This window comes from Chiloscyllium punctatum, chromosome 19, assembly GCF_047496795.1.
Source record: "Chiloscyllium punctatum isolate Juve2018m chromosome 19, sChiPun1.3, whole genome shotgun sequence".
Lineage (NCBI taxonomy): Eukaryota > Metazoa > Chordata > Chondrichthyes > Orectolobiformes > Hemiscylliidae > Chiloscyllium > Chiloscyllium punctatum.
Window position 1 is genome coordinate 61,098,711 of NC_092757.1, and position 19,813 is coordinate 61,118,523.

The 19,813-nt window shown below is 42.3% G+C and overlaps 1 pseudogene; it reads right to left on the reverse strand.

The window, feature by feature from the left end:
• Nucleotides 1-9,965: 9,965 nt before the first annotated feature.
• LOC140491194 (eosinophil peroxidase-like) overlaps nucleotides 9,966-19,813 on the reverse strand; it is a 55,623-nt pseudogene continuing 45,775 nt past the window's right edge.

Here is a 19,813-nt window from a genome sequence, read left to right on the forward strand (position 1 = left end):
TGATAGGGGATTGGGCCTGGCTGCAAGAAATGGACAGACGAGTTTTGAATGACTTTATGCTTACAGCTGGTAATACGTAAGACATCAGCAGCAGTAATTGGGAATACTTGAGTCTAGAGATAAGAAAGGCCTGCATAAGGGTTTGGCAGCTGATGAGCTGAGACGGGGTGATGTCAGGCAATGTTGCATGTTAGAAGTATATTGAAAGACAGAAGGAAAGAGAGAGCCTGCAACACCCTGGTAGTTGTAGTCTGCAGCCTCGTTCTCTCCAATGCTCTGCAGCTTCTCTTTGCCAATTGTGCTGAGGTGCCCTTCGAATCATGTCAGGATCCATTTCATGTGGATCTGTCCTTGCTCACTTCAAGATTGTGTGCTAAATACTTCTGCACAAAAAAAAATTGATTAATCTTTGCCTTGGTGAAACAATTTCAAGAAGTCTTAGGCAGACTCAAATTAATTGAATTTTTAGTTGTGATAAATTGGATTGGAAACTGTTGGTGAGAATAAATGAAGTAATAACCAAGGTGGAGTTTGTTGGTGACATTTATTGACTCATGTGAACAGATTGGCCATGATTGACTCTTGGCCCACCTCAATGGAGAAAATGGCACCACTATTTCATTACTCTGCTGGGAGTGTCAAGCAACTACCAACTACCAACTAAAAATGCCAGTGCAGGCATGATGAGCTGAATGGTCTCCTTCAGCCCTATGTAATTGTGAGCTAAAGGAAACTAATTTGCCAAGAGGGCATTAGAAACATTTGAGGGCATGAGTGTAAGGATAAGTGGGGCAGTGAAGTCTCTCATTCCAATTTGAGGAAAGGCATTAAAAGTGGAGGAGGTCGGATTAGTAATGCTGGGACTAATGTAGGACAGTGCTATGTTGTGTGTGTGTGGGAGGGGGAGGGGGGAGAGGGGAAGGAGGGGGGGGGTGGAGGTGTGTGGAAGTTGGGAGGGTGGAGGTGGGATCGGTAGGTGTAAGAGTTGGAGAACAAAGTTCCCTGGCACTGGAAACAGTCTTACAACTTTGAGCTAATTTGACCCATCCTCAAGAACTTTGTATATTCATTAATTAAACCTGAACAGTAGTATAAGGTTCAAAATGGCAAGTAATTCCTTTAAGACTGATTTAATCTGTGAGACAGTAAAGGCTAAAATTCTGGTATCTTTACATGATGATGGTGGGTGGGTGGGTGAGTTTGAGTTGGGGCACATTTGTACACTGTGTTGAGGTGTGAAGTGTTTTCAATATATGAATTCAGCTCCTCAAGAGGCCACTGCAATCTTTGACTTAAGTTGCATTTTCAAATTTAATTTTCAGAGTACAGTGAAAGAGTGAGTGTAGAAAGAGATAAGGAGGAACTTTGAGTACAGAAGCAGAGATGTCTTGCTGAAGCTGTATAGAGCCTTGTTAAGACCACACCTGGAGTACTGTAAAAAATATATAGGAATAAGGTGCCCTCTTGCCATAGAAGTGCAGCAAAGGTTTACCAGATTGATTCTGAAATGGATTGTTGAGTCAGGTGAGAATCAGCTGTTTATGCCTGTAATGAGAAGAGTTTAGAAGAATGACCAGGGTTATCATAGAAACATAGAAAATTCTGATAGCCAGGACGGACTGAACACACACATGATATTTTTCCTGCCTCTGGGTCCAAAACAAGGTGTTATGGTTTTATGATATGGGATGGGCCATTTAGAAATGAGATGAGGAGAGATCTTTTCACTCAGGAAGTGGTAAATTTATGGAATTCTCTGCCACATAGAGCTGTAGAAACAAAGTCCCTGAATATAATTAAGAAATAAATATTAAGAGATAATGTGACATGCAGCATGTTTTAACTGGTGGAGTGCCACAGAGATCAGTGCCAGAGACACATTTATTCATGGTATATATTACCAACTCAGGTGAAGAAAGTAGAAGGTATGATAGCCAAGTTTACAGATGACACAAAGATAGATGGGAAGGTAAATGGTGAGGATGATACAAAGAATCTGTAGACATACATAAGGCAGTGAACAAATGAGTGAACAATACTTGGCAGATGGAATATAATGTGAGGTTATGCATTTGGCCGGAAGAAAGGGAGCTGAATATTATTTAAATGGAGAAAGACTGCAGAAAGCTGTAACACAGAGGGATTTGAGGGCCCTCATTTATGAATCACAACAAGCAAGCACCCAAGATCAGTGGGTAATAGGGAAAGCAAATTGAATGTTGGCCTTTACTTTAAAGGCGATAAATTATCAAAATAGATTTGAAGAAGAGTCAAATTTGGCCTTGAAATGCTAACTGTGTTTCTCTCTCGAAACTTGCTGCCAAACCTACTGAGTTTCTGCAGCATTCTCTGTGTTTGTTTGAAAGAAAAGGGACGTCTTGCTAAATCTATACAAAGGAATGTTGGACCACACCTACAATTCTCTGATCAATTTTGGTCACTTAATCTAAGGAAAGATATATTGGAACTGGTGGCAATTCAGAGAAGGTTCACCAGTGTGTTCCCAGGTATGGAGGGATGTTCTTATGATGACAAGTTCAGTAGGCTGGGCCTGTACTCATTGGTGTTTAGAAGAATGAGAGGAAATCTTGTTGAAGTATACAAAATTCTTAAAAGACTTGACAGAATAGATGTGGAGAGGTTGTTTCCTCTTACTGGACACTCTAGGACCATAGGACATAATCTTAGAGAGGGCTGCACGGTGGCTCAGTGGTTAGCACTGCTGCCTCACAGCACCAGAGACCCAGGTCCGATTCCATCCTCGGGTGTCTTCTTTGTTGGGTTTGCACATCCTCCACCTGTCTGTGTGGGTTACCTCCCACAATCCAAAGATGTGCAGGATTTTGTGGATAGGTGAATTGGTTAGGCGAATTGGCCATGCTAAATTGCCTGGAGTATTCAGGGATGTGTAAGCTATGTGCATTAGTCAGGGGTACATGCAGAGTAGTAGGGTAGGGGAATGGGTCTAGGTGGGTTAATCTTTGGAGGGTTGGTTTGGACTTGTTGGGCTGAAGGGCCTGTTTCCGCACCATAGGGATTCTAATTCTATTAGCATAGCCCTGTTTGAACAGAGATGAGGTGGCATGAGGTGCAACATATGACCGCATGTCAGTATTCACACATATACTAACCATTAGTCTAACTGGACAGACATACTCAACCAACCTAGGTGACACAACCTCACCTCTACACTTCACTGGGCACATATGCATCACAAACGCAGCACAGAACTACTAGCCTAAGTAGTTTAAACTTGCTGTATAAATGGATTCACCACTGGCCCACCACATACATGTGTATCACTAGCCATCAGCCACATACTCAGTTGTAGCCCACACACAGTCAGCACCCCCCCAACAGTTACTTACTCACCACAAGCCCAAAACTATTCCAACAGCCACAATAGGAGCTGAATGGTTTGTTTCTCTTTGGTGTTTTTTCGAAATTGTATTATGAAATTTAACAGAATTGTTCAGATATATATTATCCCAGTAATTCTTTATGAGCTGTCTAAATGAATTGAACTGATGGGGTGGCTGTCTAGTTCATCATCGTTCGACTGCTTGGAAAGGGAAAGTGCCAACTGTCTCACTGGCATAGCTATGTTTAAGCTAATCAAGTCCCAGACCCCGGACAATAAATAGGTTCCAAGTAGTTTAAGTACAGAATGGTTGGCTTGTGGAGTGTTCATGAGTTGGTCTTACAATAGAGTGCCCGTTGAGCAATATTGGAGTGTGGGTGAAGAATATCTATTTGGGTTACAAAGACAGAAATTGCGGGAGACACTCAGCAAGTATGGCATCATCAGTAGTGAGGGAAATAGAGGTCATGTTGCAAGCCTCATGACCTTTCTTTAGAATGATGTATTCGGGTTGCTAAGAAGTGAAGGTTCTGAGAGATACTGACCGTGTGTTAAATGAATTTTGAAGAACAGTAAGCTGTTGATGTAAATTTTGAGCATGTATGTGACAGGAAAAGTGGTCTGCATGACTACTAACATGCTTTTGTAATAACTTGTGTACTTACACCCTGGGTACATATATTTGTGATACATTTATATACCAACATCATGCTTATCTTTCATAATTCTACATACAATTGGACATAGAACCGTACAGCACAGGAACAGGCCCTTCAGCCTACAATATGATCCCAGCAAACTGGAAAGTCTAAGTACTGTTGATAAGACTATGATCAGAGGATATGGTTTACATGTTGCAAAGCATTCTTTGTTTATTGGGTATTAGTGGCATCAATCTCATAGACATTCCTGGTGTTATGTTAGCTCCAATAAAGCTTGTCTATTGGATGTGCTTCTATCTCTTCAACCTATAAATTTGAAACAAAAATGAAGGATAAGTGTTATCCAAATCCAAATAGTGAATTTCAGGAAGGGAGGAAATCTGCCATTCTCACATGGCCCAGCTTACATCTACCTCCAGACTCACAGCAATGGCATTGACTCTTAACTGCCCTCTGGTCAATTAGGATGGGCAGTAAATTCTGACTGAGCCTGCTACGCCCATTCTCAATGAAAGAAAACAACAAAAGAATTCCATTTCTTTAGTAAAAAAAAATCTACCATGATCTGTGCATACAGGCCAAACCAGAAAACCAAGAAATTCAAAAAAAGTGTCAACAGCTGCCAAAAGGCTGACAGCTCTAAAATAAAATTGAAATTAATTGAAAATAAGCAGTTACAGTCATTCATACATTCACGACTTTACAAAAGGAATAAAAATCAAGAACTATAAATACCTAAGGGACCTTTTGCTCATCTGCAGGATAAAACTAACATGCACCACTCAGCTCAATCAGAACTATTTCCAAGTTGTCATGTTGGCGTAACTCCGTACAGTTCATAACGAAATCCAATTGAAGGCCTGAATGAGAGAGGTATTTGTTATGGAACTTCGGAGTATGTTTTAGAGCCTTTATTTCTGTAGAAATTATTTCGTTTATGTGAAATTTTAAAAAAAATATTTTGAGCTCTTTTATAATTCAAAACTAAAATATTTTGAAGGAAAAAACAGAATGACACCAAACAGAAGAATGTAACAAATGGGTGGCACAGAGGCTCAGTGGTTAGCACTACTGTCTCAGAGCTCCACACTCCAGGTGTGATTCCACCCTTGGGTGACCTTGTGGAGTTTGTACATTCTCCATGTGACTGCACGAGGTTTCCTCTAGGTGCTCTGGTTTCCTCCAACAATCCAAAGTTGTGCAGGTTGGGGTGGAATGGCCATGCTAAATTTCCCATACCATCAGGGCTGTGCAGTCGAGGTGGGTTTGCCATGGTAAATGCAGGATTCCAGGGATAGGTAGAGGTCTGGGTTGAATGCTCTTCAGAGGGTCAATGTAAACCTGATGGGCTGAATGGCCTGCTTGCACACTGTAGGGATTCTATGATAACAGATTATTACTTGTTCAGTAGTGCCTATTTTGTATCCAAACCTTCACAATCACAGAGGTACTCTACATCTTCCAGACACAGTCCACAGAGATTCTGCAGTTATTCAAGTCCCAAATGTTTTCTCAAACATCACAGTTTATGCCAGCATTTGGGGCAGCACAGTGGCTCAGTGGTTAGTACTGTTGCCTCACAGTGCCAGGGACCTGGGTTCGATTCCTGCCTTGGGTGACTGTCTGTAGAATTTGCACATTCTCCCAGTATCTGTGTGGTTTTCCTCCGGGTGCTCTCGTTTCCTCCCACCATCTAAAGATGTGCAGGTGAATTGGCCATGCTAAGTTGCCATTGTGTTCAGGGATGAAGGCTAGGTACATTAGTCCAGAGTAAATGTAGAGTAATAGGGGAATGGGTCTGGGTGTACTTGTTGGGCTGAAGGGCCTGTTTCCACATTGTAGAGATTCTATATTTTCCTGTTTTTCATAAATAAAATTTTAAAAATGCTGTAAACTCTGGCCTTTGAGCTTTAATTGCTCCACATATGTGACCTTGCCTTCAGTTACCCAGAACCAAAGCCCTTAAAATTCCCTCTCTAAACCTCCACACTTCCCTACCTGTCTCTCCTCCATTCAAACTCACCTTAAGACCTACAACATGTTTTGGACATCTGCTCTAATAGCATGTTGTGAGCCTCGATGTCCAGTTTTATTTCTGTAAAGTGGCTTGTTTTATTGTGTTAAACATGCTACATAAGTATCAATTATTATTCTACTGTTTCTGATAAATGAGATGTACAATTACATGAGAATAATAACATAATATGAGAAGCAAATAAGCTGCTCCAACTGTTTCGACTCCATTGCAAGGTAGTTGCAGCACGGTGGCTCAGTGGTTAGCACTGCTGCCTCACAGCACCAGGGAACCGGGTTTGAGTCTCACCTCGGGTGCCTGTCTGTGTGGAGTTTGCACATTCTCCCCGTGTCTGTGTGAGTTTCTCCCCACAGTCCAAAGATGTGCAGGTCAGGTGAATTGGCCATGCTAAATTGCCCATAGTGTTAGGAGCGTTAGTCAGGGGTAAGTGTAGGGTAGGGGAATGGGTCTAGGTGGGCTACTCTTTGGAGGGTCAGTGTGGACTTGTTGGGCTGAAGGGCCTGCTTCCATGCTGTAGGTAATCTAATCATATTTCTAAACATGAAAATGAACATCATTTCAAAGCAGAATAATTCACTTTTCAGTGATCATCCCCAGGCTGTGAAATGTCAACCACATTGCTGTGAGTCTGGAGTCACATTTAGGCCAGATAAGGTGACAGTTTCTTTCCTTGCATGTGCTGTGATGAAAAATTGGTGTGCATTTTAAAGTCTGCTTAAAATAGCACTTGGAATGACAGTTCCTGGAAGAGCTGCTTTTTCTTTGACATCGTCTATGGTCATCCTACACCAGTTCTTCTTTCACTTCTTTCTTTCTCCTCATTCCACTACCTAGCGTTAAGTCTTTGAGTTTTTGTCTCAATGAGTTAAAGCCAGCTTTATCAGATCACGTTTCCCATTCCGTATGCAACCCTCTGAATGATGTTTCACTTATTGAGAATGTCCAACTTCTTCGTCATTGAGATCCTGCTGCTGTACTGACAGTCTGCATCATGACTGTTATGAGGAGCCTATGCTGTTTCTTGCCATGCTGAGTCTGTACCTACCACCATAACACCTAGCCTTTGCTTCATAAAGGAGAAACCAAAAGGACCTCATCTGTCACTAGAGCCTCTGAGGGTTTAACCTGCTCCTTCAGCCTCTGTCCCCACCACCCCGCGATTATTTTTGTGGTTCACTAGAATCATAAATACAACACAAAATGGACAGAAGGCAAACAAGAACAGAGCATACTCTCAACTCCATAGCTGGTCCGAGACTACATCTCCTGGCTGCTGTGCCAGGTCACCTGACCTATCTCTTAAAGGGACAACACCACAACTACATACAGAACACTCCTCTCCCTTTATTTCCATATTCCCCTTATAAATATACATATAACAATTCTAAATATTACACAAGGATTGTCACTAACATTGTCAGAAATACTTAAAAGAAAGCATAGAAAAAGAAAACAACCCTTCCACTGATACATTGACATGATCAGTCTCTCAGGGGGATGGAGATTCTTCAAAGACCATCTCCTCACCTCAGGAACCTTTTCTTATGTAGTCTCCCAGGCTTCCATAAGCTCCTGCTGTTCTGCAGGCATACCCCTTGCTGATTGGTTGTTGTTGCCTTGTGACGCTGCTGTTGTCTCCTCCCTGGGTATGGCCAATCCTGGCTAAGAGACACATTACTTAATTGACACTAGTGGTCCCATCTGGACTGGTACAGTATTCAGAGTAACATTCTTCTACTGGTGAGGTCCAGCGGCCGGCTGGTCCTTGTCTCTCCAGACCAATTCATCCTTAGCCTGTACCGTATATGGCAACAGTTCTGTTTGAGCCACCACTACCACTGGGACCCATTTTTCCCCAGATGTTTAATTCTGAGCCAAAACAGTTTCTCCTCTTTTTCCCTTGATCACCATGTTCCTCCCTTTCTGACCATCTGCCTTTTGGTCTTCCACCTCTCTGATCTCTTCTGGCCGCAGTGAGTCAAACATTGTTCTCAGCTGGCAGTAGAACATTAAGGATGCTGGGAGAAAGTGAGGACCGCAGATGCTGGAGATCAGTGTCAAAAAGTGTGGTGCCGAAGCAATTTTGTGAGATTTAACAATGTCAAGAACATTTCTCGGGCGTGGGTGGTTAGCAGGAACATTCCATGTGATAGAAGCCCTGCAGCCTTGATTTCCGCCCCTCCTGCACAGACAGGAGGTTATTACCGAAAGAAAACAGAAAGGGCTGAAAGCTGAATGTTTTGCATTCCACCCTGAAGGCACCCGGGTGTGGTAGATCTCTGTGCCTGGCAATCCAGAGCAATTAATGAAAGACTTAACAAAAACAAGAACTTTTTACATGTCGGGGGTGGCGAGCAGGAGCGTTGTGTGTGCCCAAGTCCCAACCCTGAGTCTGGGCACCTACCTGAGGGAGAGAGGAGGCTATTTCTGAGATGAAAAGACTGCGATGACAATCTGCCCAGTCCACCCCAAAATCCTACCGGAGTGGCATGGCATCGCTCTGTGACCGACCATCCAGAGCAATTAAAAACCATTAAGGACACTGGCCAGCACTGGGTCGTCATCAGTGCTATGTTCCTGTACATGCTTAGGAGCTTGTTGAATTGCCGAGCTAGCAACATTGAGGCTTGCTTTAAGGTTAGGACGAATCTCCCTGCCTGGATGTTTGTTGCAGGGTGATATGGAGTTGATCGTACATGTCTGACTCCATAATCTTTCAGATACTCCTCGAACTCCTGCGCCACAAGCTGTGGAAGATTGTCACTCATGACTTTGTGAACCTGGCAAACACTTCATCCAGTTGGTCAATTTTTGCTTCTGCTGATATTGATTCCATGAACACCATGGAGTGGATATCCATAACCACTAGTGACATGCGACCCTATACTGATGCTCAAAATTGATGAGAATCCGCTGCCACAGTGACTGACGCCACTCCCATGGATGATCAGGAGGCAATGGCAGAGCCTTCTTTACTAATACGCAGTATTCGCATGATCCTGCTCTCTCTACAACTATCTCCGCATTCAGCCACCAAAAGTAACTCCTGGCTATTTCTTTAATTCGCACCATGCTGGGTGTCCTCAGTGCACTTGTTTCAGTACTTTCCTCTTAAATAGGGGATAACAAGTCTTATTCCCCAGACTAAACACCCATCTGATATGGACAACTCCCATCTCTTGGAAATAATCTAGGCAGTTTCTATGACAAGTCCTTCTTCTCAGTCCTAAGTCGACCACTAGGCTCAAGACTAAGTCATTCTGGGTAGTGTTCTGAGACTGACTCGCTGACACCGGTATCTTGTCTTCCTGGGAAAATTACATAATTTTTCGATTCCAATGAGGAACATTATTTCCTGATAGTGGTAACCTTGACAAAGCATCTGCATTGCTGTATTTCTCTAACTTTCAGTATCTGATTTGACATGAGGAGGCTGACAGAGCCAGTGTTCATCTCTGCAGGTGCCAACATTGATCGTATTCCCATAAACAGGCCAAAAATGGAGGTTAGCAACCTGTGGTCTGTTGGCAGCACAAAATGCCTGTTGCAAAGGAAATGGTTGAACTTCTTAATACCGAACACAATGCCCAATCCTCCCTCTCCACTTTGGCATACTTCTCCTCTGTTGTGGTTAGTGATGATGTGAATACAATGGGTTGTCCATCTCCATTCAGCAAGATGTGTGACAGTACAGTGCCAACCCCATAAAGTGAGGTGATGCAACTTTGGGTTGAAATAAGTCAACACTTCCAACCTTGTTTAGGGCTTGCCTCACCTCCCGGTAAGCTTCCTCACATTCCTGGGCCTATTTTCACTGTCAGCCTTTTCCCAGCGAATCATGCAGGTGATTTTGCATTGTTGCCAGATCAGACAAGAACTTGCCATAATATTTCACAACTCTCAAAAACTATCGCAGCTGAGACATGTTCTCTAGTCTAGGGGCTGTCACGATAACTTCCATCTTCTTGGGCGCCTTGTGTAGTCTCTCACCATTAATTACATGGCCCAGGTACTCTATGGAGTCTTTAAAATACTTGGACTTCTCCCTTTTTACTTGCAGACTGTGCTTTTGCAATATTTTTGAGGTTTCTTCTAGGCTTTTCAAATGTTCCTCTTCAGAGGATTCAGTAACTAGAATATTATCCAGATAATACTGGATACCTGACAATCACTCAAAATTTGGTCCATGGTCTCTGTAATAGAGCTGGCGCTGATGTGATGCAAAAATGCAGTTGCTTGCAGCAGAACATGTGTGACTTACATTAGCAACGGCTGGTTACTCCATTTTAACCCCCATCTACAAGTAGGCATGCGATAGATCCATTTTTGAAAATTCTTTCCCCCCAACCAGTTTACTGAACAGATAAATGCAAGGTGCTGCATTTTGGGAAAACAAATCTTAGCAGGACTTATGCACTTAATGGTAAGGTTCTAGGGAGTGTTGCTGAACAAAGAGACCTTGGAGTACAGGTTCATTGCTCCTTGAAAGTGGAGTCACAGGTAGATAGGATAGTGAAGAGGATGTTTGGTATGCTTTCCTTTATTGGTCAGAGTATTGAGTACAGGAGTTGGGAGGTCATGTTGCGGCTGTACAGGGCATTGGTTAGGCCACTGTTGGAATATTGCGTGCAATCGTGTTCTCCTTCCTATCGGAAAGATGTTATGAAACTTCAAAGGGTTCAGAAAAAATTTACAAGGATGTTGCCAGAGTTGGAGGATTTGAGCTATAGGGAGAGGCTGAACAGGCTGGGGCTGTTTTCCCTGGAGCATCAGAGGCTGAGGGGTGACCTTATAGAGGTTTACAAAATTATGAGGGGCATGGATAGGATAAATAGGCAAAGTCTTTTCCCTGGGATCGGGCAGTCCAGAATTAGAGGCTTAGGTTTAGGGTGAGAGGGGAAAGATATAATGGAGACCTAAGGGGCAACGTTTTCACGCAGAGGGTGGTAGGTGTATGGAATGAGCTGCCAGAGGATGTGGTGGAGGCTGGTACAATTGCAACATTTAAGAGGCATTTGGATGGGTATATGAATAGGAAGGGTTTGGAGGAATATGGGCTGGGTGCTGGCAGGTGGGACTAGATTGGGTTGGGCTATCTGGTCAGCATGGACGGGTTGGACCGAAGGGTCTGTTTCCATGCTGTACATCTCTATGACTCTATGACTCTGTGTGGAAGTGGGTATTGATCCACACACAGGGCTGGGCTAGGTTGACTGTGACTTTAAAGTCACCAGAAATTCTCACTGCCCTGTTTTTAAAACAGAAACCATTGGCGTGGTTAGTTTTTTTCAATGATTCCTGGTTCACCAGCTGTTCCAATTCTGCCTCCATTTCAGGCCCATGATGAACAGTACAGAATGTACCTTCAGACACCTTGAAAGGAGCCTCCTGCTTCAACTGAAGTTTAATTTCTACTCCTTTCATTTAGAGTCATAGAGATGTACAGCATGGAAACAGACCCTTTGGTCCAACTTGTCCATGCCGATCAGATATCCCAACCCAATCTGCCAGCACTCGGCCCATATCCCTCCAAACTCTTGCAATTCATATACCCATCCAGATGCCTTTTAAATGTTGCAATTGTACCAGCCTCCATCACTTCCTCTGGCTGCTCATTCCATACACGTACCACCCTCTGCATGAAAAAGTTGTTCCTTAGGTCTCTTTCATATCTTTCCCCTCTCACCCTCTCATCCTAAACCTATGCCCTCTAGTTCTGGAGTCCCCCACCCCAGGGAAAAGACTTTGTCTATTTGCCCAATCCATGTCCCTGATGTTTTTATAAACCTCAGTAAGGTCACCCCTCAGCCTCCGACCGTCCAGGGAAAACAGCCCCAGCCTATTCAGCCTCTCCCTGTAGCTCAAATCCTCCAACCCTGGCAACATCCTTGTAAATCTTTTCTGAACCCTTTCAAATTTCACAATAGCTTTCCAATAGGAGGGAGACCAGAATTGCACGCAATATTCCAATAGTGGCCTAAACAATGTCCTGTACAACCATAACATGACCTCCCAACTTCTATATTCAATACTCTGACCAATTTCCCCCAGGGTTCCCTTTATACCTGTCCAAAAATCTCTCACAAACTTGTTTTTGAGCCCACTATTAATCAAGCCCCAATTTAGCTTTAATTTCAATAATCAGGAGCATCCGAATAATGCAGGTCAGTCACCATTCACTACATATGGAGGCAGTTTGATATACTGGTTCCTTAGCTGTACTTTTACCAGCACATTGAACAAGTAGTGCCACTGAAAGGCCGTGTATGTCTGTAGAGTAATCTTGGCAGGCTTCTACAGCAGTGCATGTAACTTTTCCCCATACACTGATTTGGGAACCAGAGTCACTGCTGAACCCGTATCCATTTTCATCTTTCTGGTCTTACCCTGTAATTCGGGAAGAACCCAGAAATGATGATCTTCACTCCATACCAACAGGATGTTTAACCGAAACTCTGCTGACCCTGGCCTTTTGGCTTCTCCCGCAGACCCAACTGACTCAGAGGCTACTCCCTGGATGGTGGCATGTATCTTATACTGTGTTCTCTGAATTGTCTCCTTTAGACACCCCTTCTCTTGCTTGAGTTGTAATTTTGGGCAAGACAGCCTACCTGCTGAAACTTGTAGCACTGGGCTTCTTGAGTCCAACACATTGACTGCTTGTGGCCACTCTTGCCACATCTGCAGCATTCTACAGTTAGTACTGCACTCTGCTGAGGTTTCGCTACTCTATGTATCAGACGTCCAGATTGAACTGTATTGCTTTGCTGGTGGCCAACTCCATTAAGGGTAGCAATGTTCAACGCTGTCTTGCAATCTAGGTCTCTTCTCGTTAGTAGCTTCCGTTGGAATGCTTCTTGTTGGGAGTCACAAACCAAAATGGCCCCACAAGGCGTCCTCCAAATTCACTAAACTCTTCAAGGCAGCCACAAATTGGACTATGGACTGTCCTTCATGTTGTACTTGTTCATAAAAGTGGAAATATTCCATGATCATCAGTGGCTTTGGAGCAAAATAGTTCCCTAACACTTCGCATAGTTCTTAATGTGACTTCTGTGTGGGATTTTCTGATTGCACTAGACTCGTTAGAATTGTGGATATCTTGCTCCCTATAGTATTCAAGAAAACTTGTAAAATAATGTCTTTTGCCACCTAATTCACCTTTAAAAATGTGTCAAAACATTTGGTGCACAGCACCCAACAGTCGGTCTCTTTACCAAATGGTCTAATCACTCCAAATAGGCCATCAGTTTGTTTTCCCATGAGCAAAAATGTATCGCCCACTCAAGTCTAGTAGCCCAAGTCTCCTTGGTGAATGGCTCTGCATCGGCTGCTCCATCAATATCTGTGTCAACACACCGTACATCTCTGCTTTCACCTGTAATCAAGCCCTCTTGCGACTGCTTTACGTGACGACTTCAGTAAGCTCTCAGTTCGGTGCTCCTCTCTTCATCTCTTCATCCTGTAGCTCATATCCCCTACGAGCATTGCCCTCGGCAATACCTCCCCAATTCCATGCCATTTTCAAAGTCTGGGTGACGTCCTTCCTCCCAATTTAAAAAAATGCCCCTTGCCCACAGTTTGTGGGCCAGATCCCATTCTCGTTGTGAATTGTTGCGAATGTGGTTCCCTAGAACCATAAATAAAAAACATGGTAGACTGAGGATAAACTGGAACAGGGAATACTTTATTGTGTGCCCTCTCAGCTCCACAATTAGTTTTAGACTACCCCTTTAGCTCTTCCTTTGGCTCACCCAACCCATTGTCTTAAAGGGGCAGCACACGCACAATGACATACATAATACCAACCCTACTCTTTGGGCTCCAGCTTATTCTTGGAACGCCATGTTATCTTAGCCTGTCTCTGGAAAGCCTTGCAGCTCTGATCTCTCACATCAGCTCCCTATGTCTAGCCTGCCCTCAACACCCAGATGTTCCAGCTGCTGTTGGAGCATCTGGGGTCCTATCTTGTTAATGAAAGGTAATACTCATTACATTTAAACTTATGCCCTTGACCCTAGGTTAGATTCTACCATTTCACTGTGTCCTGCACTTTGTTTCAGCACTGTCTGCTGCCTGTTCTAGAGATTACCTGGGCACATTCTAATGTCAAGCTGGTATCCTGAGTTATGCTTTGATCATCCTTTGATTCCTCTACTGAAATCTTTTGGACATGATACTGTAATTATGTTTCTAGACAAAGAGAATTAGGCTATTATTCTATAGGTTAAACATTTAAGTCCTATCAGGGCAGTTTATGAATTAAATTCAATCACATTGAACTAAATCTGGAAAAGAAAGCTGGTCAGTAATCAGTATTGTGTGGTAAAAAATGTCAAACTGACTTTCTAGTTAGGGGACGAAACCTGGCGTGCTAACCCAACCTGGTACATGTATGAACCTAGACCCACAGTAATGAGACTGACTCATAACTGCCCTGTACAATAGCCTAGAGGAGTTTATTGACCCCTTTTTAGACATTTATAAGAGATGAGCAATATGTACTGGCCTTACCAGCAATGCCCATTACCTGAAAACAAAGAGCAAAAAAACACATCAATTTGCACTCCTCCACTGGTGATTTTTCTATTTTTAGTTTCATTCATCATCAATGGGAGGCTCTGACATTCATATCTATATATATTAGTCAGGTTAGAATCCTGAAGGTTGTATCAATCACATTGTAATTTGTGTAATTAATGTAAGTTTCAAAGAAGTCAAATAATTTGGGATATGCATGTGACAACAATAACGAGGCAACAGTCAGTGAACAGAGGTGAGGCAGCTATCTCGTTGAAATGTTGTTTCTACAATGAAATGCCTGCCTTAAAAATGGATGACTCAACAACGATGAACAATGCATGGTATTGTGCAAAGTTGAGTGAAGAATATTCCATTTATAATGCATAATTTTACTGCAGATTTGAGGGTGGATCAGATAAAATATTTATGTCTTACCTGCATTTACAAATTATTTAACGTCTTTGTAACTTAAACCTGTAAAGATGAGTATAATGTATTGTGAGGGGCCGCTGTACTTTGAAAGTGACTCTGCATTGCCTGCCTGTTCAGGTGAGAACTGGGGGATTCAAGGGGAGGTCATGCCTGACAAATCTATTTGAATTCTTTGAGGAGGTAACAAGCAAATTAGATGATGGAGAGCTATTGGATGTGATCGATTTGGGTTTCCAGAAGGCCTTTGACAAGGTGCTGCATAGGTGACTGTTATATGAGATAAGAACCCACGGTGTTAGGGGACAGAGGATTGGCTGACTGGGGATAAAGCGGTCTTTCTCAGGATGGCAGGCTGTGACCCGTGGATTTCCACAGGGGTCAGTGTTGGTATCACAGCTATTCATGTTATAAATTAATGATCTGGATGAAGGAACTGAGGACATCATTGCTAAATTTGCAGATAACACAAAAATACATGGAAGGACAGGTCAGAATGCATTTGGAATATTGTGACTGATTTTGGGCCATTTGAAGGAAGGATGTGTTGGAGTTGGAGGGTTTGAGAGGAGGTTTACAAAAACAATCTTGAGGTTGAAGGGCTTGTCATATGAGGAGCAGTTGAGGAATCTGGGTATGTACTCGATGGAATTTAGAAGGATGGGAATACTGAGACGCCTGGATAGAGTGGACATGGAGACGATGTTTCCATTAGTAGGAGAAGATAGCACCTGACGGCACAGGCTCAGAGTGAAGAGATGATCCTTTAGAACTAAGATGAGGAGGAATTTCTTCAGCCAGGGGATGGTTAACCTGTAGAACTCATTGCAGCAGAACACTGTCGAGGCCAAGACATTAAGTGTATTTAAGACTGAGAAAGATAGGTTCTTGATTAATAAGGGGTTCAAAGGTTATGGGGCCAAGGCAGGGGGAATAGGGTTGAGAAACATATCAGCCATGATTGAATGGCAGAGCAAACTCATTCAGTCAAATGGCCTAATTCTGCCCCTGTGTCTTATACCTGTTTGACAACTTCTGTCACTGTTTTGATTTATGAAAGATATGTCCTTCATGTAAACAGTAAAATGTTTCACTGCTGACCTTATTACGAATCTCTGAGGGAATGGATTGCTGTGAAGCAGGCTTCTCCAGACCCTACCTAGTATTGCTGACACATGCACAAGAAAGTCTCAGTTTTAATATAGGGGCAAGGCTTAAGAATTCTCCTTGACAAGATGTATCATGTTTATTTCTATCCTTTGAAAGGTCGAACTCCCTATTAGTTGAGGTGAACTGTTAATAGATTTATGAAAATAAAACCAGATGAACTATTCAACAGTGACAAAGGGACAAAGGATGTAACAAGCTCCTCCATACTAACATTTGAGTGCAAATAACAAGGTTGGGTGAGCTGTACCACCGATTATTTAAACAATAGTCGACCTTAGCCATGTTCAAATAACTATATAAATGTTCATATCAGCTAATTTGCCACCTTCCTCTATCATCATTCTTGGCTCTCTGAGATGGTGATATAACAGTCTTTATTTGGAATGAAATGGCCTGAGGAGTCCTAAACACTGGAGTCACGTGGCTTTCAATCAAACATAGATGAGAAAGGCTTCTGCTGGTGACTATCTACTGTTTTTGCTTTGTTAATGAATTGTAGACTTGATGAACATTAATTGGTGGAAGCATTGAGATACACTACAGAGATTAGGTGAACCAGAGTCCATCATAAAGAATGGCTTGGTATTATGATCCATTAACAGAACTTATTCAAGTGATTCCAAAATGGTAGACAGCAGAGAATTGTGCCTGAAAAAGCTGCACCTTTTTTTGAGTTTTTTTTTGTGTTGGAGCAGATTTACTCGTTTTTCTGGAGAAGTAATGCCTGACTTTTTCTCTAAGTTTTTGTTTTGATTTTGAAACTTTAAAATAAAACCCAAAAACAATGGTACTTTAAATGGGAAGAAAGATAGAGATCAGGAGTTTCAGGAGAGACCGCGTGAGAGTTCGAAGAATGGCTCGAGAGTACATCAGAAAATAACACCTAGCAGTAAACTCTCATAGCTGACTGTGAAAGTACAAGCATCTCTGGAAATCAGTGTGAGACAGTTCAGAGATTAGGTTCTTTGTGATGAAGGTATCAGCACCTGACTCTTCAAAAGCTTTGCACCAACTATGGACTGCAAGTCTGGAGTATGATGGAACATTTCATATTTGCTAGGATCATTGTAGTTTCAACAACATCTAAGATGCTCATTGCCATTCAGAACAAAGCAATTTGTCTGATTGACATACCAGGCCCGAAGCATCTCGTCTCATCACTATCGATACTTTGTGGCTGGAGTATATATTATCCACAGTGTGTGTTGCTATCTGAATGTTTCAATTAAGTGTGGAAGATAATTTGTGCATTTTAGCTTCTCAGTTTGTTATTTATGAGAATACTGCAATGTGACTGGCTGGTTACCCTGCTTGCTGATGTCACAGTTCTGTAATCAGGGAAATCCCTTTGATTTGGGAAATATTTATGTTGCTATCAAGAAGGGGGTTGGATTTGTACAGCAGGGATTGTTAAATTCTTTGAGGTTAGTCCTGAATGTGTTATTTTCCCAAGTGACACTACTTGTGGCATTCACCACCTCTATTAGTATGTGGTATTAGGTATAGTTTGTTTTCACAGTCGCTAATCTTTCTTTGTCTCTGACATCGGCCTGTCTCATTGTGAGAGGTAGAGAGGACATCACTGTGCAGTATCCACAGAAGCAGTAGTGTTCTTGGATAACATGAAGGTTTATTACATGATAGCAATAAGAACAACTATATTTGATCAGGCATTATTATGAGGACTCCAGTGAGCTGGTACAGATACATTGACTCCCTCCACAGGTTAGAGTAGAACTCCTTGTCTCCACCCAAAGTCTGTGTATGATGTTAGTGGAATGGAAGAAGCCAACATAACATGAACATAATGCTAAGTATATAAGTTAGCTCGCTGAGCTTGAAGGTTTGTTTTCAGATGTTTTGTCACTATACTAGTGAGTGGAGTGCTGGTGGAATGGCCCACCTCATGGGTAGCAGAGTGGCTCAGTGGTTAACATTGCTGCCTCACAGCACCTGGGTTTGATTCCTGCCTCGGGTGACTGTCGGTACGGAATTTGTTCATTCTCCCCGTGTCCGCATGGGTTTCCTCTGGGTACTCCGGTTTACTCCCACTGTCCAAAGATGTGCAGGTCAGGTGAATTGGCCATACTGAATTGACCGTAGCGTTAGGTGCATTAGTCAGGAGTAAGTGTAGGGAAATGGGTCTGATTGGGTTACTCTTTGGAGAGTCATTGTGGACTTATTGGGCCAAATGGCCTGTTTTCACATTGTAGGGAACCTAACCTATTTATAGGTCTTGGTTTCTTAAGGTGGGTGATTTCAGTTCCGGTTCTTTTTTTCAAGAGATATAATCTAAATTGATGTGTTTATTGATGGAATTCTGGTTTGAATGCCATGCCTCTAAGAATTTTTGAGTGTGTCTTTACTTTGCCTCTCTTAGGATGTGTGTATTGTCCCACATAATGTATTTAGAACCATTACCTCATATAGCAGTAAGCACTATTCATTACTGACTGCTAAATCTAGCCCTTAATTGCCATCCTATCAATATAAGTGGGCCAGGTACCTGAAGCTTACAGTACTATGGATATCTATTCACAATCTGGAGGGCAGCAGGCATTTGTTAATTTAGTTCCTGAACTTGCTATATCCCCCATTGTAAAGTGTTTAGAAGAATGCAAGGTGATCTTAGATATGAGATTCTTAGAGGACAGATGCAGGAAGGCTGTTTTCTGTTGGTGGAGAATCCAGCACAAGAGACTATAATTTCATAAGAAGGAATAATCTGGGTATTCAGAATTCTCTACCCAGAAACCATGTGGAGTAAATTCAGGAATGAGATCACTCAGCCTTTGGAAATCGAAAAATAAAGTAAAATGGGATAGGAAAATTGGAACCAAGGTAAAAGACAGACTATGATATTTTTGAATGACGGAGTGAACTTGAGGGGGCATGTGGTCAACACTTTCTCCTGCTTGTTATGTTTATTGCCTGTTTTAAACAATGTATTTTAACACTTTTATTATTGTTCTTATCAACATTACCAGATCTCCCGATTTGCTTGATTTAATGAGAGTCTGTGTACTATTCAGCAATTTTTGCTGGTGGTAGGTATTACCACTTATCAAATAGATCTTGAGAATTTGCAGTTGATATACTTATGGAACAAAGAACAACACAGCACAGGAACAGGCCCTTCAACCCTCCAAGCCTGTGCCAAAATATTTTGCCCTTCCATACTAAAGCTGTCTTCACCAACAGGATCCTTATCCCTCTATATCCTTCCTATTCATGTATTTGTCTAGGTGACTCTTGAATGCTCCTATTGTATGTGTTTCCACCACCTCCTCTGGCAATGTGTTCCAGGTTCCCACTACCCTTTCTGTGAAAACATCTATTTTGAACTACTCCCCACATCCTCCACCCATCTTGAACATATATTATGGCAAAACGTCAAGTTATTAAATGATTCACGGCTATTTTAGTAGTGGTAAAGATGCAGTGTATTGATGTTTTAATTAATTTTTGTCTGGTAAGTTGCATTGTCAAGAATTCCAGATCTCTGAAGCATGCACTTCTGCAATTTAATGAGTGTGTCATATTTCCACAACTGAAACCTGTGATTAAAAAGAACCAAGTCATGGTATTGGAGCGCATAACTTTTTGAAGTAATGAACTGGGTTACGTTCATAA